Raw genomic sequence first — 27493 nt, forward strand, 5'->3', positions numbered from 1 at the left:
TGTGAGTTATTGATGGTGCATCATCGCTTTTATGAAAAAAGGCAGTGCGTGCCCTGAGTAGCTGAGCTCCTCCCCCGGGACTGCATTCCAGCCACCATAGCTTTATCAATAAAGACATTTTGCGGAAGTGGAATTTAAAGGTAGTCATGGGTGGTTTGATCGGTTTTTGAGGTGAGAGCAGCTTCATAGCTTAAGGTTAGTGGAGAGTGCTTGCGTGAGATTTTTGCTGCACTCGACAGTGCTGCAATGATTGCAGAAAAGTATTTCTACTTTATATAGGTTGTGTAGGTTTTGTGTGTTATTTGGTATGATTTAGTAGGTTATTTTCTGGGTCTGGGAACGCTCACAAATTTTTCCCATATAAATTAATGATAATTGCTTCTTCGCTGTACGCTGTTCAGGCTTCTGAACTGTTTAATAGGAACGCTCTACCTTCGGATAGCAGGGGAAACCTGTACTGCCTTGGACATGTAAGTGTCCACCCAGACGTAAACACACCTGAAAAAATTGTTCACTAAATTAGCCATTTTCCATGTAATGTCTTTGCTGAACCCCACTGAACTTTTATCTCGTCTCGAGCCTGTCCATCTAACTCATGATCCGAACTTCTAAGCATCTCTAGCTTTTGCTTGTACCTCTTGAATCAACTTCAGTTATTTGTTTTCAGTCCTGAGTCATGACTTTGTTCCACCCTCACTTCATAGTCTTAAATTCAAATTACTCAGGTGAGTTTAGTGTCATATAAATAAAACCTATTTCTTTGAGCTTCAGTATATTATCAATTCCTGTAGCTCTATCTTATCCCCTGTCCCTCATTCCTTGGATGGTTGCTCCTTGCTGCCTTTGTTCCACCAAATTTCAGCTGTTATGTCCTGAACTTTGAACCCTACGCTACCTTCAAAAGCTTTCTTGGAGTAAAATAAACTAAAAGGATGGTTTTTCGAATTGCAAAAGTTCAACAGAACAACACAATTATTCTAGCATTTATGTAATGCCTTTCATGTCCTTTTCAGGATTTGTGAAAGAGTCTTAGAAAAATGTATTTTTCTGTAGTCACCATTTAAACTTGGGAATTGCAGTAATAACTGGATTGGTCTTAGTGGAGAATCTGCTTTTGAAATTTTGATTGAGGAACATACATTGACCCCCTGCTTTGGAAAGTGACGGTGGTGTCTCCAGTGGTATTCCACTGGGTTGTCAGCCAAGCTTTGACATGTGCTGCAGATGGTCATAAGTTTCTTACCACAGTGGTCCCCAACCACTGGGCCGCAGATCGGTACTGGGCTGCAAATTGTATGCTACCGGGCCACGAGGAAACGATATGATTTGGCAATATGAAACAATATGAGTCAGCTGGCACCTTTCCTCATTCCCTGTCATGCCCACTGTTGAACCTGAACACACGCGAGGTCATCAGTTGCCTAAACACAGTGATTCCCTAGCGCCAGGTAACCGGCAAGTGAGAAGTGCCATTGGTACTGGCCTGGAGCACGGACAGACGGGCGCTGCCTCTAAACCTGTTTAGCACACTGAATGTTCATGGAGAACCCAGGGTGCTAAGATATTCGCAGACGACCTAATTCGGGCTCAGGGTTTCATAAGTAGCAGAGCAGCTACGTCATTGTGATCTACTGAAAGTCATCCCTCGAACCAAACTTTTGTTGGCTGATAGGTCCTACCTACCTACAAGGAGTGCGGGCGTGCCCTGTCGCACTCCTCCTTGCTCTGTCCGGACCGCGGCCCTCCGGTCCTTACCTTGTCCTCACTCCACCCACGACCAGTCGCACCTGGCCAAGGTAGTGGGCGGGCAGGAGGTTGGAGTTCGGGCCCGGAGGCTGTCTAATGAGGCAATGAAGCCCTCAAAACTGCTTCGGCACCTTGAGTCCAAGCACCCTGCACTTAAAGACAAACCCGTGAGCCGAAAAACGTGAGCAAGTGCTGAGAGCCACGAACACTAAGTTGCGGAATAGATTGAACATAAGGAACCCCCTTCGAGTATCGCTGTCTCCTGTCACCCCTCGATGGGATCGTCTTGTTGCAGGTTCCCACTGATTCAGTGATATTGATGTGTTGCAATGATTTTATATGTTCATATGAGGAAAATATGTGCTGTGTTTAATATCCAAACATTAATTAAAATTTAATGAGGCTATTGACTTACCACTATATTCATGCGAGGAAAATATGTGCTGTTAATGTTAAATTTGTTAGATACACTCAATTTCATTTCTAAAAGGGTTTATTAGCCACTTATAAGTGACTTATAGTTGACTTATCACCTATATTCCAGCTGTGATTAACAACCCCACCTCCCCCCGGTCGGCCAGTCCGCAGGAATATTGTCAATATTAAACACAAAGTACACTGCAGACGTTGTGGTCAAATCAACATGTACAAACAGGCTGGATGAACTCAGCAGGTCGGGCAGCATCAACTGAGATGAGCAGTCAACGTTTCAGGCTGAGACCCTTCGTCAGGACTGAAGGAGGGGGCACGGGTCCCATAAAGAAGGTGGGGAGGGGAGGGTGGAAAACCAGAGGAAAGATCAAGGGGTTGGGGAGGGGATAGGCAGGAGAGGTGAAGAAGGAATCTAAGGGGAAAGCACTACGGGTAGTAGAAGGTGGCAGAATCATGAGAGAGGTGATAGGCAGCTAGAAGAGGAAGCAGAGTGAAAGTGGGATGGGACAACGGGGAGGGAGGGAATTACCGGAAGTTGGAGAATTCGATGTTCATACCAAGGGGCTGGTGACGACCCAGATGGTATATGAGGTATTGCTCCTCCAACCTGAGTTTGGCCTCGTCATGGCAGTAGAAGAGGCCACGTATGGACATATCCAAATGGGAATGTGAAGCAGAGTTGAAGTGGGTGGCAACCGGAGATCCTGTCTGTTGTGGCGGACGGAGCAAAGGTGCTCGACGAAGCGGTCCCCCAATCTGCGTTGGCTCTCGCCAATGTAGAGGAGGTTGCACCGGGAGCACCGGATGCAATAGATTACCCCAACAGACTCACAAGTGAAGTGTTGCCTCACCTGGAAGGACTGTTTGGGGCCCTGAATGGTGGTAAGAAAGGAGATATAGAGACAGGTATAGCATTTGCACTTGCGGGTTTAAGTACAAGGTGGGAGATCTGTGGGGAGGGATGTGTGGACCAGGCAGTCACAGAGGGAACGATCTCTGCGAAAAGCAGAGAGGGGTGGAGAGGGAAAGATGTCCTTAGTGGTGGGGTCCTGTTGAAGGTGGTGGAAGTTGCGGAGGATAATATGCTGGATCCGGAGGCTGGTGGGGTGGTAGGTGAGGACAAGGGGAACGCGGTCCCTGTTGTAGTGATGGGAGGACGGGGTGAGGGCCGAAGTGCGGGAAATAGAGATGTGGGTAAGGGCATTGTTGATTATGGCAGAAGGGAAACAACGATTCTTAAAGAAAGAATGTGATCCATTGATATGAATGAATGTCACCCCTGATGTGACTGACATCAAGTGAAGCCCAACCCCTGACATGAATGACTATTGAGGAGGATCAAATACCCAAACCCAGCACAGCCCCCACTTGTCCCATTTAACCTGACTCAGTGCAGTGGACTTAAGAACCCGGGGAATTCAGTGCGGTGGTCCTTAGGACCCAGCGGACCTCAGAAGCCTGTGGAGGTCGGGACCTGCTGCCCACAGTGTTTCTGTCCCGTTGATGGGAAGCAATCGCGATAGAAAATAAAGTGGAAATAATAAAGTGTTTGAAAAGAGCTGAAACGTTGTTGGAAAAGCATTAGGCCACAGTCAGTCAAAGATCGGAACAATTTTAAAGGATAAAGTGAGAATAATGGAGCATGTGAAAGGCCCTGCCCCGATAATGTTACAATTGTTACTAAGCAACGCAGTGGTTTAATTATTAGAATACGTATGTTTCTTAAGTGTTTTATATGCATAGAAGGTAAAATATATACTATATACTAAGACAAAAGTTTGACTGACAATGAATAATAACAGATGTACTTGTTCCAACTTGTGTACAAATCCGACTTAAAGACGGACTCAGGAACAGAACTCATTCGTAACCCGGGGACTGCCTGTATATAATAGGTGGGTGAGATGTTGTGTTTCTCCCTCTTAATCTTTCTCGCCACAATGTTACACTTCATAGCTGGGATGGCTGGACAGGTAGCATTCTGTGGAGAGTGAAAAGGGTTAACATTTTTAAATCAATTACATTTCCTCAAACTGAGAGAATATTTCAAACAATTTTAGTTTTGAAGAATCTATATTTTAAAGGTAAATGGGTAACTCTAACCTGCATATTTGATTCAGCACCAAGATTACAGCTGTTTCGGTCCTCAAGCTGATGTACAGAAATGTGTATACAGTCAGCCCTCCTTATCCGCAAGGGATTGGTTCCAGGACCCCTCCCAGATACCAGAAAAACATGGATGCTCAAGTGCAAACATGAGAAAATCTGCAGATGCTAGAAATTCTAACAACACAAAATGCTGGTGGAACACAACAGGCCAGGCAGCATTTATAGGGAGAAGCACTGTCGACGTTTCGGGCGTTAGGACAAAGGATCTTGGCCTGAAACGTCGACAGTGCTTCTTCCTATAGATGCTGCCTGGCCTGCTGTGTTCCGCCAGCATTTTGTGTGTGTTGGATGCTCAAGTCCCTTATTCAACCTGTTTCAATGTGGACCCTTAGGACCCAGCGGAACCCTAGACCTTATTTAACCTGTCTCAGTGCGGTGGACATTAGGACCTGGTGGTGGAGCTCTGAATCCGTGAACAGAGTTTCTGTTCACGAAAATAATCACGATTGAAAATAAAGCGATCGGAAAGAGGTGAAACACCATCAGTCATTGGGAAAGTGTTAGGCTACAGTCGGTCAACGATCGAAACAATTTTAAAGGATAAAGTGAGAAAGGCCTTGCCCTGATGAAAGCTACAATTATTTCTAAGCAACGCAGTGATTTAATTATTGGGTTTTGGGTTTTTGGTCCTCCACATCAACCAGGCACGATGGAGAGCCCGCTTATGCGCGATATGTTACTTGATCAAACTCGGGAACTTCCGTTCCCGAGCCTGGCGCTGAAGCATACGTTCTTAAGTGTTTTATATGCATAGAAAGGTAAAATATATACTATATACTAAGACAAACGGTTGACTAACTGACGCTAAATAATACCAGATGTACCTGTTCCGAATAACTTGGTAAGAGAACTTGCGATTTTTTTTCGATCCCGATCCACGATAACCTATGCACATCCTCCCTGTACTCTAAATCATTTTTAGATTACTTATAGTACCTAATACAATGTAAATGCTATGTAAGATGGTTGTTATACTGCATTGTTTAGGGAATAATGAAAGAAAAAAAGTCTGTACGTGCTGGAAGAGCACTTACGGGTTTTTACAATTCGCGGTTAGTTGAATTTGCGCATACGAAACTTGCAGGTAGGGAGAGTCGACTGACCTCACATTTGGGAGACTGAGCTTCAAGCCATTGACCCTTTTAAGTGAAGCATGCCAGAAAACAAGCCTTGTACTTAATGTTGGTAAACTATTCAGCCTCTACCAAACCACAGTGGTTGATTTGGGGACCCAGTCAATGAACAGATTGGATAGCGTTAGGTTAAGTGTGATACCTGTGCTATCCCTGTGAATGTAAAATTGAGTTTTATCTCTCAACAGCTGTTATTCAATTGGGTAAGTCAGCAGAAGATTATACTTGGATTGGATTTCAATACGCTTATATATACTTAGATCTGGAGATGGGGCATACTTTCGATCAAGATCTTTTAATATTGCTGCTAGGTCAGACCTTTATCAGCTTTTTTCTTTATATAGGTAGAGTAAGAGATAATTTCTCCACGAATATATGCTTTAAAAGTATCCCAAACTATAGTACCAGCAGTATCTCCTTTAAAATTTTCTTTAAAGAAAAAAGTAATATGGTTTTCCAAAAACTTTAGAAATTTTTTTATCAGATAACAATGATAAGTTAAAACGCCAACTTCTATTTGGTACAGAGTAAACAGGTAATCTTAAAGCCAGAAGCACAGGTGCATGATCAGACAAAGCAATCTCCTTATAATCACAGGTTCATACCGGTGGAAGCAAGTTTCTATCTATAAAAAAGTAGTCAATCTGAGAGAAATATGATGAACCTGAGAGAAATATGAATATTCCTTGGGGGTGTAAAAAAAAACGCCACACATCGAGAATACCACATTGAAATAGAAAAGATTTAAAAAGTAGGACTGATTTATTAGTGACAGGGGTTTTATTTGAAGAGCGGTCTAATATAGGGTCAAGCCAAAAATTAAAATCTCCACCCATCACTAAGGAATACCCATTCAAGTCAGGCAGAAAAGAGAAAAGATGTTCAAAGAACAAGGAGTCATCTCAAGGGGCAAATACGATTAGTTTATTCTCAAGACTACCCAAAACAATAACAAAGCACCCATTTGTATCAGAAATTACATTATGTTGAATAAAGGATACATTCTGATCAAACAGGATAGAGACGCCTCTCGATCTAGATTGAGAGGGTGAGTGAAAATGTATACCCTTCCATCCTTTGAAAAAGTGTGAAATATTATTTTTACGAATATAGGTTTCTTGGAGAAAGATTATACAAGTTTTAAGTTTCCTGATATAAGAGAAAATCTTATTTCGTTTAACAGGGTTATTTAGATGTTTCACATTAAAACTGAGTATATTAAAAGAATCCATCAAGTATCCTTTAGTAGTGTATAAAAGGTAATCACAGACATGTAGATAGCGAATAAATAAAACAGCCAAGGGAGGCTGAAGACTAATTCTAACGTTCCCAACCCAAAACTCCGGTGGCTCCAAAAAAAAATATGTATAGCTGAGCTGAATAAACGATTATATACATTAAATATATGTATACAAAACAAAATATCAAAGTAAATAAGTTCGCTATTTACGAGAAAAAACCATGGGAAAATCTAAGTATTAATCTCTGTAAAAAGGAAGGACAAATAAGGAAAATCAATAAGTAAAACAACATATACTTACAGGTACAAAGAAAAGGACTAAAGAAACAAATAGAAAATAATTAGAAAGGGAAGCGGTTTAGATAACTTCCTACATGACTAATTTAAGGCATTCAAGGGAGAAAAAAAAACAAAATGACAAAATGTAAAATAATGAAAAAACCAGCAATAGAATATTGTATACTATTGAAAAACAGTAAAAGACCGAAAAGTGTATAAATAATCAAAAGATAGGAAAAATCTGAATGAATTTAAAGTAAAGCAAAACACTGTATATAGTTTCATTCCTCAGTAATTACTACATGTATACCTACATAATTACTTTAAGTCAAATTACTAAAAGGAAGGTAAAAATAAAAATAACACTGAGAGAATATAATGTTTTCTTTAAAAAGAGCTGCAAGAAAGTAACATTAGAGGACCCATATAAAGGCAGAAAACAACAGAAAATGGATGCAGTCTGCCTGCATATTTTGCATAGTTTGAAAGATAACAAGGCGCCAGTTACTTAACCAAACAAATGGTTAAAACTTCGTAAACCAAGAAACCTTATTATCAGAAGTAGTAACCTTGAGTTTACACGGATCTCTGAGAGAAAGGCAACAGCCAAGCTTAAAAAGATCAGACATGACCTCTTTGATGCAATCATCACCATCAGAGCACTTGTGTCATACTCAGTCACATAGTTGTGCAACAGCAGATTTGTAAGAACAGGCATTTAGGTTTGCATTAAACTACTGGAGAAGCTTTCTCAATCATATCAGAAGTCAAGTTAGCAAAGGTTGAGAGACAACATGGTTTGCTTTTGATTTACCTTACATCAAAAATCATGTCTGTGATGCTCAAGCATGGTCTAAAAATACAGACTGCATTGATTATTCTCTGTATCCATTCTATTTCTGTAGGATGCTAGTTGGTATTTTCCCTACTGTACAGTGGGGAGAAGTGACATCTCCATAGTCAGCTTTCTTTGAACAGTGCTATTTGACATGCTTGAAGTATTACAATATTTCTAATTCCATGAAAGGCTGTTTTGATTCCATTAAAAGTAGATGATGCTGGGAAAACATTTGGGCTGTTTCTACAGTTTTGCTGGGATTTAATTATTTCCAGGTGCCTTGCTTTTTTCTTTAAAATTACTCCACCCTAGGCAATCTGTCCTAATGACTTAATTCTTTAGTCCTGCAACATCCTTGTCAATATACTCTGTACTTGCACTAGTGTTTGTTAAAGTAACATAGAAACATAGAAAACAGACAGCACAATACAGGCCCTTTGGCTCACAAAGCTGTGCTGAAATTACCTAGGGTTACCCATAGCCCTCTATTTTTCTGAGCTCCATATACCTGTCCAGGAGTCTCTTAAAGGACCCCTATCGTATCCACTTCCACCGCCCTCACTGGCAGCCCATTCCATGCACTAGTGAAATAGTTTAGTCTTACTCCTTATTTCTCAGGAGCTGTTAATGACCTAACTCACTGATTTCTGAATATAAATATGTGCATCTGACTGTATTTAAAAACTGTCTGCTTGAAACATGGTGTAGTGGTTAATGACCACACAGTGCAATTCTAATTGGAAACTGTACTGCATCAATTTTCTATCCCAATTAAGTGGTGATGTCCCAAATAAATGAAGGAAATCCCAGCTACTTTCTCAATTAGTTTTTATTCTTTGAGTTGTCCGAAATAAGTGGCTGTCCCAATTAGCGTGTAGCCCAATTAACTAGAATCCACTGTATTCCCTGCAAGCCTTTATTTCTGTCTGCTGTGTATTCCAAGATCCCTTTAATTCTCTGCATTTAGGAACTTGTCATACACTTTATTAATCCTCTCTAAATACAATAACTTCTTCAGTCTGTACACATCTTCCTGCAGCCTGTGACATCTTCCTTAATATCAATAATGCTGGCAGTTTTTATCATCTGGAAACAACCTGATTGTGGACAGTATGTTTAAGTCAGATCAATGTGTTGTGGCAATGTTTTTTTTGTCTGATACTTGGGAGCCTATGAATAATTTAAAGTGTTGGGTCCCTGACATCAGTTTAGCTGCACTAATTAATGAATGCTTTTTCATTTCATTGAGTAATATATGTGAAAGAAAGTTTGTTGGAGAATGACAGTTGAAAGTGCACTTATAGCCTGTGTGCCTGGGCTTTGCATTTTGGACTCTGAAAGGTTCAAGGCAATGGATTGGTAAGATATCCAGGTTGAAGACTGCTCTTGCCAATCTATTGTCTGTCAATATTCTGCACCATGTGTACTTTTGGTGATTCATTTTGCTGCAAGATGGCCTTTGAATCTGCCTGTAACACTTTGTTTGTCACTTTCTCCAAAGATTGTGTTAACTTTATGCAAATTGTAGTTTGCACATTCACAGAAGAGGAGTCATTTATTGTTATCCATCTGCTATCATCACAATACTTCAGCCACTGCTGTCTTTGCCAGCCCTGTCACTGAAATCTCCATACAAGCACATCTTGAAATGAAAAGCATTTCAGGGAAGAACACAGTTGGAGGCAGGAGTGTGCCATTTGATGACCCGTGTGAGCTCCATCATTCAGTTCTGACCAATATATGAGTGAACATATACCTGAATGTGATGAGAGAATCTGCAGTGGTGGAGAATTGTGATGATCTGCTAGAGTCAACAGGGTGTTCAGTGTTTTGGGAAAGGTGCTGATTGTAAGCCAGATTTCGTGAATCCTTTTCTTCCTCTTTCGCTTTCCTTAAATGTGGTGATCTCTCATTGCCTGTCAAACGTCCTCCAGTAGTGTAATATTGGCAGATGGATTTTATTAGCCTGACACTACCAGACATTATGCATTGCCTCTGTGCACGATAGATGTCACATGTGGAAAAGTACACTACAACTGCTGGTATTGGAGCACGAGGGAAACACATCAGGTGGGGCAGCTCCTATTGAAAACAGAGTTAATGTTTTGGAATTGAGATCCTGAACCTGAAATGTTAACTATCTTGCTCTCTCCACAGATGCTCCCTGTGTTTACAGCAATTTTCATTGATATGAATCTTACTGTTTTTTATACTGCCAGCTGGCACTGATGAAGGGTGTCGGCTCAAATTATTGACTGTTTATTCCCCTCCATAGAAGCATTTTGAGTTGCTCAAGATCTCCAGCATCTGCAGGATTTCTTGTCTAGGATTAAGTGATAAGTTTTGATTTTTCTCCTTGACAGTGTGTGCTTTGGTTCAACAACTGCCCTTGGGTAATCTCTTGGAGTGGGGTGGTGGGGGAATGGTGAAATACACCATACATGGGTGCCATGATAGTATAGTGGTTAACACAACAATGTTATAGTTTAGAGTTTGTTCTTCCCATGACTGCTCTATGGGAGGAAACAGAGCACCCTGAAGAAGCCCATGCAAAGATTTCTGGATAGTAGGTTAATTGGTCATTATAAATTGTCCTGTGCTTAGGCTAAGGTTTAATGGGTGAGTTGCTTGGGGGGAGGGTGTTGTGTGGCTCATTGGGCTAGAAGAGCCAGTTCCATACTGTATCTCTAATTAAAAAGATCTAGATTTATGTAGCAGCTTTGTTGTCACTGCATTTCCCAAAACACCTGCAATCCACTTTAGAAGTTCAGTGAGGGGAATTATAATGAACTAAGAAGTGGGCATGTTGCCCCAACATTGTGTTGATTGAGAGATAAGTATTGGCCAGATCCAGCTGGAAAGCTCATCTACTCTTTTAAAATGGTGCCATGATTTCTTTTGTATTCACCACAGAGTAGCAGAATCTCAGTTCAATCTCTCATTTGAAAGATTGCACCCCCAGCAATGTTGTGCTGTATTGCATTGGAGAGTTGGTCTGTACGGCGTGTTCTCTGAAATGAGGCGTGGACCCGTCAGGAAGAGATGAGTGCGTCCACCCCAAAAGCACTTTCGTGATATACAGATGGCTGTCATATTACGCCTGTTCAAGTAACTGAAATCTGCTCTTAACAAATTCAAAGCACTATCCAGTCATATGAGAGGGGGAAAAAAAGGCATTGTTTTGAGCTGAGACCTTTCATCAAGACTGATGAAGGGTTTTGGCTTGAAATGTTGATTCTTTCTTCTTCCCAGATTCCACCTAACCTGCTGTGTTCCTTCCACAAGCAAGAGAAGGTCTGCAGCTACTGGAAATCCAAATAACACACACACAATGCTGGATGAACTCTCTCGAAACGTCGGCTTACTCTTTTTCTGTTGATGCTGCCTGGCCTGATGAGTTCCTCCAGCATTTTGTGTGTGTTGTTACTGCGTTCTCCAACATTCTGTATATGTTGCCCTGGATTTCCAGAATCTCATGTGCCAGTAGTCTGAGATACGGTGGGATGGTATTTATTACCTGTAAAATTATGTTGCAGAAGATTTACTGGGAACACCCCCACCCCTCCTCAACAATGCAGTGTTATGTGATGACCTGATCTGCTACAGTTGTGTCATTGTGGTTTTAAAATCTTAAAATATGTGGTAGTTTATTGCCATGTTGGATTAAAGAATATTTGAGGAACAACTGCATATTAACTTCAAATACTTTACACTGTTGATTCATCTTTGTTTTTGCCCTAGCCTTTCAAGCGGTTGGCCCCTGGATCAATGATGTGAAGGATCTGGGCTGGGAAGGCGGAAGTTCAAAGTAAATTTGTTATTAAGGGGTTAGGGTCACCATATACTCCCCTGAGATTCATTTTCTTGCAAGCAAGTTACAGACAGACTGACAACAAATGTACAAAAGAAGAATATGTATGTAAATACAAAAATATAATGAGTAAATTGTTCATACTGAGATTGAGTTGTAGAGTCTTTGAAAGTGAGTTCATAGGTTATGGAATCAGCTAATTGCTATGGTGTGTGAAGTTATCCCCATTGGCTCAGGAACCTGATGGTTGAGAGAAAATGATGGTTCCTGAATCTGGTGGTATGGGACCCAAGGCTCCTGTACCTCCTCCCCAGTGGCGGCAGTGATGGTAGGACTGGTGATTAAAAGCCTGTTACTGGGCAGGGGAAAAGCAGCTTCAGGGAGGGAATTAAAATTGTGGGATAATTCACACTGTTTCCCTCCCTGCCCTGCAGAGTCTATTGATATATAATTTTTGTGTTCTTGATGTGAATATTGCTGGCAAAGGTGGTATATTGTACTCAATGTACAGATGAGATGAGATGATCTGTGTGGATGGCATGCGAGTCTTTCCACTGTATCTTGCAATAACAAACCAGTTCACTTATGATCACTCACATTGCCTGAAAGTTTTGGTAGCCATTGAACTGTGTATAGCCCAGGAGTAATATCGAAGGTATGAGCGTATGTGAAGGAATTTTAAACAGGTGCCCAAGAAGATGCTGTTAATCATTTCATGTTGTAGACATTAGCACTTGAGCCTAATGATGATTGAGTGGGTGTTGATGTGGTCAGCTACAGTATTTGCTCCTGGTGCAGTAGCCTCTACGTCAATGAAACCTGACATAGATTGGAGGACAGCTTTGTTGAGCATCTCTCTCTCCACCACAAAAGGCAGGCTTTCCTGGTGGCCACTATTTTAATTCTACTCCCATTCTGACGTTGGTCCATGGCTTCCTCTTCTGCCACGATAAGGCTGTTCTCGGGTTGAAGGAGGGATATCTTGCATTCTATCTGTGTATGTCAACCTGTAACTGTTACCTGCTCAGTTGAGGAAAAACCAGAGAGACACAACTACCCCTGAAGCGGTTTTTATTCAGAGAGGAGTTCGCAGCCCCACGCACTTCGGGCGTAAGGTAGCCAACTCCCAATTTGTCAGTTTACAAAGGTCATACTTATACCCAAAAGCAGGGTACTGCATTCGCAAATATGGTTACTGATTCGAATTCATCAATTGATTGGCTTTTGCATAGCTTAGCATGTGAAATACTCAGAATTAGCAAAGGTTAAAGCATAATACTTAGAATTAATACTGACGCACTTCAAAACACTTGAAATAGGTATCCTCAAAATACTTTGCCAAGCACATTGTCTTGTGGTCGCAGGTTCCCTTTTCCTTGTGGTCTCCACGTCTGGCCTGGCACCTTATTTTAGCTACCTCTCCTTACTTCCCCAATGACGTACCTCTCTCTTGTCCTGTCTACATATTTTGCTACACTTACCCCTCGCCCACCCCCTCTACACGTACCCCTTACCCTTTTCACATTCTCATGTAGCCTCCAACCTGACAGTTTGAACATTGATATCAGGACATTTCTCCTCCTCCTTGCCCCCCCCCCCACTTTCCCTATTCTGCTCCCCTTTTATGCCTTCACTACTTCCCATCAGCCTATCTCCCCCCTCTGCTGTTGTCGCTCCTTCCCTTTCTCCAGTGGTTCACTCTCCTTGAGCCTTCCACCTATCACCTCCCAGCTTAATTTATTACCCCCACCACACACCCACTTTCCCCTCACCTGATTTCACCTATTACTTGCCAGTTTATGCTCCTTCCCTCTACCTTTTTCTGTCATCTTCCTCTTCCTTTCTAGTCCTGATGAAAGACTCGAAACATTGACTGTTTGTTCCTCTTCACAGATACTGCCTGACCTGTTGAGTTCCTGTGGCATTTTGTGTTATTAGGCTCTATTTGCCTGTCCCCCTGGCTTATCACAACCTGCTTTCTCCATAACCAAACTCTTCTGATTCAATTAACACTGATAGCTGCTCCTGTTAAAAGATTGCTTGGGTTTGTACTATTCACACAAAAAAAACAGGATGAATCTAAATTGCCCAATTATTGTCCTATCATGGAAGGAAAGAAAGTAATTAACAGTGCAATCAAACAATAGCTTGTTGTTAATATCCTGCTTATTCATGCTTGGTTTCAGTGTAGCCACTTAAGAATTGAATGCTACAGGAAAGCTAATTTCAAAAAACTGAACATCCGAATGTTTCTCATTACCTGAAGTGCTGGGTGATGATTCTGGTCCTCTGATGCTTATCACAATCTCCAGGGCGTCATTCATAAGCTCCCTCAGGAAGTGGCCTTTGACAACCATCTTCCACTTCTGCCAATTTCCCTTCCTTATATGTTTGTGACAGGATCATTTGATTTCTCTTGAGCATCTTCCTGTCCTGCATTCCCAGGGAATGCACCACACAAAGTGCAAGACAGACTGGGTGGTTTAATATTTTTAGTTAACTTTCAAACCTGTTTAACTTTTGTTAAATATTTGACCTATACAATCTAATACAGTGAATGTTAGGGTCCCAGCATATGTTGGGCAAGATGAGTAATTTTAATTCTGAAGTAATACACTAGAAAGTAGACCTTGCCCAAATGGTACACTCTTCTTTTCATTTTTTATTGGAAAAACTTGGATGCGATCTTGGTGGTTTGTTAAAGAGAATTAAGTGTAACAGGGAAAAGAGAGATGAGTGAAGATGAGTCCATGGCAAGATCAGCCATGATGGCCTACTGAAGATGGCCTACTCCTCCTATTTCTTATGTTCTTGTATTTTACTGGAGGTAATCGAGTTATTTTACTGGAAATAACTCTCAATCCTCTTTAAACCTCTCACTCACCTTAAACTCATGCTGTCTATTTTAGACACCCCTACCATAAGAAATAGACTCTGGTTAGTTGTCCTATCTATGCCCCTCATCTTTTTATTTCTCCAGTATGCAGCCTCTTGGGTTCTTTGCTCCAGGGAAAACTGATCTGGCTCATCCAATCTTGTAGCGAAATCTGCCCAAGGCTTTTATAGCACCTGCGACCTTGCATCCCCACTGCTGTCTGTAAGGAGTCTGTACATTTTCCCTGTGATTGCATCAGTTTCCTCCCCCATTACAAAGAGACACAGGTCAATAAGTTAATTGGGAACGTGGCTGTAATTTTGTGGCTTGGACCTTTTGGTCCAGAAAAGCCCATTACAGTGCTGTATCTGTAATTAAAATTATATCCTGCAGTATGGTGACTAGAAACGTGCACAATACTCCAAATGCAACCTAACCAGTCTCTTTTAAAACTCTAATATGATACCCCAGTCCTTGTAAATAATGCCTAGGCCGATGAGGTCAAGCATTCACCATGTCCATTATCTAGTGTTTTCAGGATTTGTTAGAATTAATCAACTGAAAGTCAAAATGAAAGTGCAGAAGTTTGGAAATCTGAAATGGAAAATATTCTGGAACCCTCTGAGTATGTTCTGACATTAATCCATGTTCACCCTTTGTATTAGGTCTGTGACCACGGGAGTATTTGGGCACTGCAGTCCAGTGGTGTGCAGACGATTTTACGAATAAACTGAAAGGGGGAGAACTGAGCTCATTTGGACCTGGTGTTGCAAATGCCGGAAGCAGTCAGTAGGTCTGATAGTGCCTGCAGTGAGTTTTAAAAAGTGATTAATATTTAAAGTCTAAATTTAGAGCTGGGAAAATGAAGACAAATTTTAAATGGGAAGGAGTAGAAAGAACAAGAAGAAAGTATGATGATTAAATGATGCAAGTGGTGGTACTAGTTGAAAGAGGCTGGAAGAGATTAACATAATGTATAGTGCTTGAAGAGAGGGCTGGGCATATCGGGGTGGGGGAAACTGAGACCATAACTGGAGTGGCTGATTTATCTGACATTAAGATGTAAAGTTGCCTTCAACAATGGTGGTGATGTTTCATATCTGAAGCTGAGTTTCTATTGCTGTAGCTTTGCAGGAACAGCAAGTGACCATACAGTGCTTGGGAATGAAATTTCCTTGAGATGTTGCGGCTGCAGTGCAATTGGAAAGACCTGACAACAATCATCTTGTCAGTGCTGGTGAATCTCCCAAAATCCTGCTAAATGAAGAAATTTGGTGATGGTTGAGTATATTCCAAACTACTGAATATTACTTTTATTAATGCCATAGCACATTTTTAATTCACTTTTTATAGATGCTATGCAGTAATATAATATTTCCAGTTAATGCAGTTTAAAAGAAGTACTGTCAGATGCTAAACCATCAGGATTTCCAATCAGATTGGGGTTATCAGTAATTCACTTCTGCAATCAGTAGCCTAATTCATGCAAATAAGCTTGCATCATATCTCCAGACATTGAGATGAGTGGAATTAATTTGATATTCTCTTGCACAATGGCCTCTGTGAATTCAAGAAGGTGGTGTACTTTGGGTTTTTGCGGACTTTGCTATTCCTCAATTTATAATTCTCCTAGGAACATTGTTCTCTAATTTATGATCTCTGCCTACAGCCATTGATCTGGGGAGTCTGCTCTATGGCTATTCTTCCAAGTAGATGTAAAGGGGGTTTCTTTTTTCTCTTTGTTACTGTTGGGAAAGGGTTTCTTCATTTTGTTAACTAGCAGGAATGCTAATTTACTGATAACGAGAATGGTATTCCTTTGTAAACCAAATGGGGATTAATGTTCTTTCTTCTGAGTCTGTAACCTTTTGTTGACGGGCTTTTGGGCAGATGGGTGCGAGGGGGTCGAGAGAGAGGACATAATGCCGTAAGCTGGGCGAGGATCGGACCCCAAAGGGGGGTCTGAAGCTGAGAGGTACTCTGAGGAGGGGGGATGAAGCTAGATGTGCTTGGTTGACCACTCGGAGGGTCCTGAGCTGCGAGTTGAGGAGTTTGGAGGGGGTCGAATGGTGGCCAGAAGACTTCAGAAATTGAAGTTGTGCACGAAGTGGTTTGGACTTTGATAAGTTTGGCGCCTTTTCTTTATTTTTTTTCTCTTCATATATACTGTATCGTTATTAATCACTTAATTATAGTAACCTTTATAAATTGTACTCATTTAATCGCTTATGGTGTACTGTCTGTTTTTGGGCGAGGCGGGGACATCACACAGCATCCACACCAGCCGATTACCCAGTTTGGCGGGGCCGAAGGCTGCTCCCCCTAGATGAGAATGAGCTGAGCGAGCCTGAGGCAACCCAGGGGGTTACATAGGCTTCTTGTACTCTTGACCTCGTGTAGTTCTACCCATTGAATGGTTTTGGCTGATTCTTCCATCCTCTCCCTTGCCATTATTCCACTGTCCAAAAAAGATGTTCATGAGTAGATGCCAATTGTAGGTGAGTCATTCCAACTGAAAACATTTTCTCCAAGAAGGTCCAGAAAAGCTCTACGTTTTGTCCACACAGAAATATTTGGGGGACAAAGTCTGAATAGATTTTGATGTATGTTGATTATTATTCTGTATTTAGAGAGAATGCTTTAATTCCCTTGAACTCCCTTCTATTGTTTGGCATTGTAATCCCTGCTCTACTCTTAAGTGTCTGAAACTCAGTGCTTTTGCTTTCTGCAGAATTTTCTAAATCCACTGGCAGGATAGAAAACCGGTGCCAGCATCCTACACCATCAAGGCAGTAACCATATTCACCTGTTTCAGGTGGGAAGCTCGCGTTGTTCATACGCCAGGCAGTACTGTCAGAATCACAGATACATGATGTGAAATTTGTTAACTTAGGAGCAACAGTTCAATGCAATACATAATATAAAAGAGAAAATAAGTAAATCTTATTCAGTATACTTTATACAGTATATGTATATTGAATAGATTAAAATGTGCAAAAAAAACCCAAATACTATATATTTTTTAAAAAGTGAGGTAGTTTCCAAGGGTTCAATGTCCATTTAGGAATTGGATGGCAGAGGGGAAGAAGCTGTTCCTGAATTACTGAGTGTGCCTTCTGGCTTCTGTACCTCCTACCTGATGTTAACAGTGAAAAAGGGCATGTCCTGGGTGCTGGAGGTCCTTTATAATGGACGCTGCCTTTCTGAGACATCGCTCCCTGAGGATGCCCTGGGTACTTTGTAGGTTAGTACCCAAGATAGAGCTGACTAAATTTACAACCTTCTGCAGCTTCTTTCAGTCCTGTACAGTAGCCCCTCCATACCAGACAGTGATGCAGCCTGTCAGAATGCTCTCCACTGTACATCTATAGACATTTTTGAGTTTATTTGTTGACATACCAAGTCTCTTCAAACTCCTAATAAAGTATAGCTGCTGTCTTGACTTCTTTATAACTGCATCAATAAGTCAGGTACTCTTTAGCAGAAAGATAACAGAAATGAAGAGCAGCACTGTAGCAGAACGATTAGCATGATGCTGATGCATGGCAACACTTGTCTGCCCCCACATCCTTGGACTGTGGTCATTAACACAAATGACTCGTGTTTGTGTGTCTATATAATGTGTATTTTTGTGTGAATGTACTTGTAACAAATAAAGCTGATCAATGGTCTGAATGCCAACATGTTGAAAGGATCAATTCCCAAACAAAAGGTTCCTCCAAACCCTGATGAACCTGATTCTGATAGGAATCTGTATTAGGGACTGAGTGGGAAGGAGAGAGGAGGGAGCGGGAAGCACCAGAGAGAGAGATTCTGGAATTAAGTGACCTTGCCTGGTGTCTCAGAGCTGAGTGTTTCTGCACCCATGCTTTGCCCTGCCGCTGGCACTCCTCTGCCATCTGTCACACATCCATCTGATGGTGCTTCACCCTCACCATTCCAGCATTCTTTGCTCCTGTCAGTTTTACAAACTTGCTCTCTGCTCCACGTCAACAAAAGTCTTGGGTACCTTGGCTCGTATAAATAAAATACACACACTCAAGACTTTTGCACAGTGCTGTAGAAAGGACTTTTCTATATCACACTGCTGATGAAGGATTTTTGAAGTGTAATCACTGAGCTGCAAACAGCATTTACATTGTATACAGTGTGGATTACTGCCTAGATGGTCTGCAGAATTCCTCTAAGCAGCCCCGTGTGCGGCCACGCAGCAACTGAAGTGCTCTCGCACACATTGCATCATTGCTATGCTGATGGAATTTTATTTTATAGTGCTTTATTTTTTTTAAAAAGGGGAATATTATTTATCTATTTTATTGAAGGTTAAAGTTGTGAATTGGTCAGGATACTGGGATGGGAGAATGCTCTGCATTTAAATTATGTGCAGTTGAACTTGGCAGTATAACCGTAATGCTTTTGTCGCGATTATTAATAATCACTTGGCACTGCGGGACAAATGAATACTTTGGTCAGTTAGGTTTTCCTGTTTACTGGAGTATAGGCCATTGTGGATATTTGGAATGTGCAACGAATGGAGCAGGAATTGTATCATGTGGTAGTTGAAAGTACAATACCACTTCACCCATTTTTCAGTAGGACTCGCCTGCTCCTGACAAGGGAACTTGAGGTGCTTGATGCCATCTCGAATGCTGCTTCTCCATATTTGAATGATTTGGGGTCTATGAATTTCCATGAGTTGGTGCGATCTTAAAAATGTAGTTTTGAGACCATCCTTGTTCTGCTACCCTCCTGGTAAGCAGGACCGTGGAGTACAGTGCCTGGCAATGGGTGTGTGAACAACATGGTCTCCCCAGGTGAATGTAGTTATTGCCTCAATGTAGGAGACTATGTTGGCATTGGCTTGTTGATCCTGCAGTGAATTGGGGAATTTTGTAGAAAGCAATGGCATGAACCTCTCCAGTGTTTGAGTCTGTTTCAGGCATTACTGCAGACTATGAGCTTCATGCTAAATTGGGTTGAAGGTATTGATCTTCACACACACATTTCCTCAGCATGCTAGTAGCTGTGCTGTACTGATGGTAATGGTTAATTTCATCATTGAAAACTGACTTGTAGGGTTCTGTAGGGTTTCAGATTGTTGCCAGGAAGATTGATCTAGTGGGCAGAGTTGGTGGTTGGAGAATAGAATTGGAGTATGGCCTAAGTATTTTTAATCTTCCCAATATTTATTGGAAGCACATTTCTATTTGCTCATTACTGGATGTTAAATTAGCAGATGAGACAATGAAACTGGTCCTGGAATAATGACAAGTAGAAATGATGTCAACATGCACATGAAAGTGATATGTTGCCAAGAGATGGTATATTATGAGATCTTGTTACTGACATATGAAGTCCCTGCCACTTCCTAGTTCAGCAATTTCACTCCCCAACCTTTTCTCCATAAGGTCTGAAAATTATTTTCTCTGGATTGCTTTTTCTAATTCTCTTTCAAAAGCCCTTGTTGAAACTGTGTATTTGTAGTCATGGAATCATTATGGCATGGAAAGACTGAGTATGTATACTGGCTCCTTGTACATAATGTGTTCATTCCCTATAGTCTTCAGTTGCTTGTAACTGAGTTCAAGATCATAAACACAAGAAAAATATTCTCCCCTGTATGTTTTGCCTATTACTGTGAATCTGTCTTCTGCTCCACAAACCATTGGCTAATCGGAATAGTGTTTACCTTTTTCCAATTTTGTCATGATCTTATACACCTCAATTAAACTTCTTTGCACCAAGGATTACAGAATCGACTCTAAAAAAACTTTCTTTTGAAAGTGTGCTAACTCAGTACATGTTGAGGTCTCATCTGGGCTTTTATAAAGATTCGTCATAATATGCAAAGCTCATATGATGTTTCTGTTTAAGAAGCCCATGATCTCAGATGGAGCCTGTTATGTTTTAAAAAAGAAATATATTTGCTGTTGATGCTCATCCTTTTAGACTGTGCCAGTTGGACTGTTGTATATTATCACTTCCCTCAAATTTTGTTGGTATTCCGCTCGGTATGCTGGCTTTTTACCATAAACTCTTGTCTGTTACGGCCCTTGCCACAAAAGTTTGGTACTATCTGTAAACTTGGAAATTTTTGCCCAAAGCATCTGTTGTTCAAGCCATTAGGTCATCACGCACAGTGTACTAGCATTGATTTTTGTTTGTTAATTGGTCTCATTTTGCTGAATAAAGTCTGTTTGTTTTTTTGTCCTGGGTTTTGTTCATGTTCTTACTTTATTCTTTGGTTTTCAAGTTTGCTAACCAGTTTATGGCTGATTTTCAAAAGCTTAAAATTCATTCTGAGTGATATCTATTGCAGTCTATTTATCAACTTATTCTGTTAATTTATGAAAGGATTCACCTGTACAATGTAATTTACATGCCAAATCACCTTTATCAGCTCTTGTCTTCTCCAAAAGTCAATTTAATTTGTTTTCTCTGATTAAAATTTCATCAGTGTGATACCTGTAGCTGCCTGGTATTTTGAACAAAGATTTTTCATTTTTTGCAACAGTAGGTGAGTGAGATCCTTGAAACTCTAAGGAAATTGCAATTGCTTTGTTTTTCTCGGTTTGCATTTTAATGAAGCCAATTTGTAGACATCTATTCTGATTTGATTGTGTTGATGGAGCCAGTGCTGCTATTGTTTATCTCCACCCATCTTTGCAAACAAAACAGGCCCAATTGACCTGGGTAGGCATGCTATGTACATATAATGAATACTTGATTAGCATGTAAGGTTGTCATTATAAACCCAGTCTTTCTGATGCATACTGCAAGAATTTCCTCCATGCTTGCTATCTAATACAAAAATTCACACACCTTTATTGTGATGCACATTTTGTGGTATGGCAGTGATTTTACAAGGAGAGGTATTGTGGTTGCTACAAAAAGTACTTGAGGTACTCAGTGGAAGAAAATTGTCAGTGTTTCAGGTCAACCTTGTATCCCTTCAGAATGGATTGGTGAGATGGCCAGTATAAAGAGAAGGGGTACAAAAAAGCTGGATGAACTCAGCAGGTTGGGCAGCATACGTTGAAAGAAGCAGTCAACATTTCAGGTCAAAACCCTTCATCAGGACTAAACCCTATAAAGAAGTTGGGGGGGGGGAGGGTGGAAAACCAATCAGAGGAAAGATCAAGGGGTGGGGGAGGGGATAGGCAGGAGAGATGAAGAAGGAATCTAAGGGGAAAGTACTATGGGTAGTAGAAGAAGGTGGTCATGAGAGGTGATAGGCAGCTCGAAGAGGAGACAGAGTAGAGGTGGGATGGGGAAGGGAGAGGGAGGGAATTACTAGAAGTTGGAGAATTTGATGTTCGTACCAAGGGGCTGGAGACTACCCAGACAGTGGGTGTTGCTCCTCCAACCAAAGTTTGGCCTCATCATGGCAGTAGAGGAGACCATGTATGGACATCCGAATGGGAATGAAAGGGAGAGTTGAAGTGAGTGGCAACCGGGAGATCCTGTCTTTTGTAGCGGGCAGAGAGTAGGTGCTCGACAAAGTGGTCCCCCAATCTGCATCGTGCCTTGCTGATGTAGAGGAGGGAGCACCGGATGCAATAGATTACCCCACAGACTCACAGGTGAAGTGTTGCCTCACCTGGAAGGACTGTTTGGGGCCCTGAATGGTGGTAAGAGATGAGGTGTAGGGACAGGTGTAGCACAGGTAATCTCCAGCCCCTTGGTATGAACATCGAATTCTCCAACTTCTGGTAATTCCCTCCCTCTCCCTTCCCCATCCCACCTCTACTCTGTCTCCTCTTCTAGCTGCCTATCACCTCTCATGACTCTGCTGCCTTCTACTACCCATAGTGCTTTCCCCTTGGATTCCTTCTTCACCTCTCCTGCCTATCCCTTCCCCCACCCCTTGATCTTTCCTCTGACTGGTTTTCCACCTTCTTTATAGGGCCCCTGCCCCCTCCTTCTTTAGTCCTGAAGAAGGATCTCGACCCGAAACGTTGACTGCTCCTTTCAACATATGCTTGCTTCTTGCCGAGTTCATCCAGCTTTTTTGTACGTCTTGATTTGATAACAGCATCTGCAGTGTACTTTGTTTATAAAGAGAAGGGGAATGTCAATAAAGAATTCCAAGGAGATTAGTGGACTGGTGGTCAACTTGTGTCATTGCGCCTTCAAAAGTTAATAACAAGGGTTAATGGACAAATAATATTTTTAAGGGTAAGAAAGTTTCCCAGTTACCAGCCCCCATGTCCAGCTGTTTCCTGCTTCCCGTGCCTCATCTCCAGTGGATGTAAGTGTATGCCACCTTGACTCTGTCCACATCTTGGCCAGTGTGGATAGCAAGATGAGTTAATTGTACCTTTGTAGTCAAGAATTCAGAGGCTTTTCACAGGATCAGGAAGCAATTGAGTGGTTTTGGCAAGGTTTTAAAGATTCACCGGTATTATATCTTAAATGTAGTTATGTGGATAAACCAGAGGAACTCGAGAGTTTCTCTATAGAAAAAGGAGGCCGAGGAAACACTATTCTAATTGAAGAATCGAGTTTATAATCACTGTCAAATGTCAGGAAATGTCATGTTTTGAACAACATAAAAATTACTAAGTTTTATAAAAGGTGTTAAAACCAGGTAGTACTCGTGGACCATTCTGCCATCTTGGTGGGAGAGGTTTTACTATACTCAAAGAGAAGGGGCTCTACAGTGCCAGAAAGTTCAATAACCTGAGCAGTTGTTTAAATTGCCTGGCAAAGAAACTGAAGGTGGCGTGGGGAAACTATGCACACAGTGGCCACTTTATTAGGTACACCTGCACACCTGTTTGCCAATGCAAATATCTAGTCAGCCAATTGTGTGTCTGCAATTCAATGCATAAAAGCATGTAGACACACAGTCAAGAGGTTCAGTTGTTCAGACTGAACTTCAAAATGGGGGAAGAAATGTGGTCTAGGTGATTTTGACTGTGGAATAATGCTGCCAGAACAGGGATTTGAGTATCTCAGACATTGCTGATGTGCTGGGATTTTCATGCACAAGTCTACAAGTGCGGAAAAACAAAAAAATCCAGTGAGCATTGTTCCCTCTCAATTGTGTGCGTGCACATCTTTTGCTACTAGTGCACAAAGGAATTCAAACTGCATAAAAGGATGTCACGCTCTTACCTCGTTGCATATTAAGTATATTTCACGATCGTACGCAATCACATTTCCTTTTCTGGTTTCTGATGCAGATGATGTTGACAACATGGAGTTTGCAATGATTTATCTGCAAATTTTAGAACTGGCTGTTTTATCCCATTTTATTGAAGAAATTGATTCACTATGTTGAACTCCGAAGAAGCAAAGGGCATAAAGTGCAAAAGGACTGCTTGTTCATTTAAAGCAGAATGGCATAATTAAATACTAGAAACTGCTACACTGAAAGTTGCTGAAATCAGGAATGTGCAGCTACAAGAAATACAAATGTACAATACAAAAATTGGTGTTGCCTGTATGTATTGTCTTGCTGCAAAAGTTGGTGGAGAATTTGCAAGTGGGAAGAAGTGGAGTGATATCTGGAAACTTTAAAAGCGTCATTTAGCAAGCAAATCACATGGACGGCATGCAAAAGCTTTGGTGAAAAAATCCTTCGTTACCCATTGCAGGCCTGCTATGTATGGTTTTGTGATAGTTTTTGCTCTCGTTCATCTAAGTTCTTATTGGCAGTTATTGTATTTCTTTTTTTGCACATGTAGCATCCGTGCCTCCAGTTTACCCCCATTCGCCTAGGGTGAACCGTCGTCGCCCTGCCAATAGTGCAATACTTTGGTGTAAATAGTGTAATGCCCCCCCCCAATACACACTCGCAACCCAAATACCAAACAATGCACCAAAGGTGAGTAAATAATTGCAACTCTGTAGTTATTTCTTAGTGATGGGTTAGTAGAAACATAACCTAAAGGTGCCAAATCAGTAAGTTTATCAGTGTGTGCACATAATATTTTAATACGTTGGAGCTCATGCCTCCAGTTCCATCCACAACAACCTTTCGAGTCTTTGGCCACCGTCTGAACTGCCGATATCCAGTATCCACTGCCCTGGAACCGCTGTCCACTCTTCACACGTCCATCCTCCCCGCTCACCTCCCAAAAAGACTGAACTCCCGCTCAGCTCTCACATACAAGATAGCATAACGATTCTCCATTGGTTAGTTCCCCCTCCCCCCTTATCTGCAGTCATAACCCATTCCAGACACACAAACCCATTATAGCATTAAATAACATTACAGTGAAGCTATTTCATTATAACAATACAGAGAAGCCATTTTGTTAGCCTGAACAGTTAACACCACAGTTACTGGTACTGAGAGCCCGACACACACACTGGTCCATTACAAGTTAGAGAGGACATTGCCAGTGAGCAGTTGTTCTGTAGTCAAAAATCACTTTGTTAATGAGATCAGTGGAGAACAGCCAGACTGATTCAAGCTGATAGGAAGGTGATAGTAACAGAAGTAGTCACACGTTGCAATAGTGGTGTGCAGAAGAGCGTCTCTGAGCACACAGAAGTGGATGCATTGCAGCAGCCTGTATCTCGTAAAGTGTTCCCTAAATGTACAGTGAGTTATAATGTTCAGCCTGGAAGGGTATTGGGTATGGCAGTGGCTTAGTGGTTAAATTAGTGGGCTGGTAATTGAGGTTTGCATTGGGTCCAGGCTTCAATTATCAGTCTAGTAATGCAAAGAATGATTGTTTTAAAAAAAAAAATTGCTGGAAGTGAGGATGTGGAATGAATACAACGCACAAGGTCAAATCAGTCATGATTATATTGTACGGCAGGGCAGGCTTGAAAGGCCAAATGGCCTACTTTAAGTTCTGAAGATTCTTTGACCTGAAACATTACTGATTCTCCTTCCACAGATGCTGAACCCTGCTTGGTGTTGGAGAAACACAGCAAGTCAGAGAATCTCTTGTGTTTAGTGTTTCCAGTATTTGTTTTTACAACAATGCAAAGGCCTTAGTTGAAATCCCACTTTGATAAATTAATATCAGGTTTCTTATAGTAGTTAATTGTAACGGTGACCCCAAAATCCTTGCCTAGTCTGAGCTGTATGTAATTACAGGTCCATTATTGTGGTTGACTCTTAAATGCCTCCTGAAATGGTCTAAAGCCACTTAGTTCAAGGGTCGTTATGGGTGGATAATAAAATGCTAACCTCGACAGCAATTTCCCCAGTTCCTGGAACATAGAAAAATTAAGACGTAGCATTCAATGGTAGGGTGAAGAAACAAAAGGATGCACAAGGACAAAGCTGGAGAAACACAGGAACACCAGAAATGTAGGGCTCTGGTGCCTCTGAGTTCATTATCATCAAGAGGAAAATATGGAATGATTTGAGGTTTCTGTCCAAAACTGGGAATGACTTGTTAATACCACTTGCTCCTACTGGGTCAAGCAATATTTGGAGGAAAAGGAATTGTCAACATTTTGGGTCACAACCCTACACGACTTGATCAGCATCTGCATTCTTTTGCATTCCTGTTCTGAAGTAGCATGAATATTTTTTGAGGGTGTGGCATGCATGAGCCATACCATTGAGAAAAAAGGAGAGGCATTTTAAAGAATGGTTATGCAGTTCCCTGCAGTGTTTCAGTGGACTGGTGGCCGCCTCTGACCACTGGAAACAGTCCAATAGGCTTGATGACCCAGCAGGTATAAAGTGTGCTCAGGCAATATTAAGGAGATAAATGTCTTCACATGGGAGGTGGTGCATTAAGGCCATAGCATGCAGTTGTTTATTTTGCTCTTACAACAAATTTCAGGCCGATGTCCAAATCCATGTTAACTGCAATTTCAGTACTTTCAATGTGTTTTCTCAAACCCATTTTACCCACAAGGCAGTTGCTGAAGTATAAAGAAACTTAAAGTTGGGCACATCATTATGCCTCCAAGATTTCTTTTCTCCTGTTTTGCACTGGTGGGTTACACATTACGACTTGATGGATTGAACAGGGTGGGGGTTGGGAGTGGATGCAGGGTTGTGGGTTGCTGATCAGGGTAGAATGAGATATCAGAAAGTGAACTGGGAGCAGCAGTTTTCCAATTCCTACAAAACACTCAACCATGTTAATGAATTCTCTTCCTCCAGGCATAAGATTGTTAATTAAAGTATTGCACAGAATTTCCTATACCCCCATACAGTTTTAATTTAAAAATCTTCCTCCTTAAAATTCACTCTTTATATGAAATTCCAGCAAACTTTTGTCTTTTACTATATAAAAACAACCTTTTGTTTAGTTACCATAGAGACAGGATGTTGAGGAATTGACTCCTTTACATGGAGGAAGGGGTCAGATTTTTTTTAAGCTGTTCTTTGTTCAGAACACAGGCTTTTCTGTGGCCGTGAAAGATCAGAAGGGGCTGAAATACCAGCCCTTCCAATTGAATGTAAATTACCCCCTTTCAAGGATTTCAAATAACCTGTTTTTGGAGGTGGAGTTGTATGTAAAACAAACACGATCAGCTACCAAGTTCCAGCAAGGAGATGTGTGAAGCTGCATAGCTCCTAGGAGAGGAAGCCTGCTGTTGTGTAAGTGACACTTTTTATACTAAGGTCAGAAATATTGAAAGTACATAGTTAAATTGTGATAGGATTGTGTGGGCGCGCCTTGCTGTGTTTTCCCCCGCAGCTTGCTGCTGCTTTTCACTTTCATTGACCCCCCACCTCGCTTTCCACTCACAATCTGTGCCGTCCTTTACTCCAACCTTGTGCTTACACTTTCTCCTCTCTCCTATACCCCCCACCCCAACCCTGCCTTTGTTTAGTCCTGTGCCTTTTTCAATGCTCACTCTGCTTGGTACCGTTTCCCTGCATTCCGCTCCGCCTATCACACAGCCTTTTCTCCTCTTTCCCCCCACCCCCATTTAATGGCCTCTCAGCCACCTCACCTATTCTCCAGGCACACCTCTGCCCTCCACTCCATCTGTTCCCCCTCACTCTACCCTACCCATAACTTTTGGGACTCGCCCTATC

At 41.5% G+C, this 27493-nt stretch overlaps 1 protein-coding gene across 3 annotated transcripts in view; it reads left to right on the forward strand.

Moving 5' to 3' along the window:
• Positions 1–27493, forward strand: part of dag1 (dystroglycan 1) — a 153489-nt gene that overhangs the window by 36266 nt on the left and 89730 nt on the right. The gene's annotated exons all lie outside the window — the stretch shown is intronic.

This window comes from Hypanus sabinus, chromosome 19 (assembly GCF_030144855.1).
Source record: "Hypanus sabinus isolate sHypSab1 chromosome 19, sHypSab1.hap1, whole genome shotgun sequence".
NCBI lineage: Eukaryota > Metazoa > Chordata > Chondrichthyes > Myliobatiformes > Dasyatidae > Hypanus > Hypanus sabinus.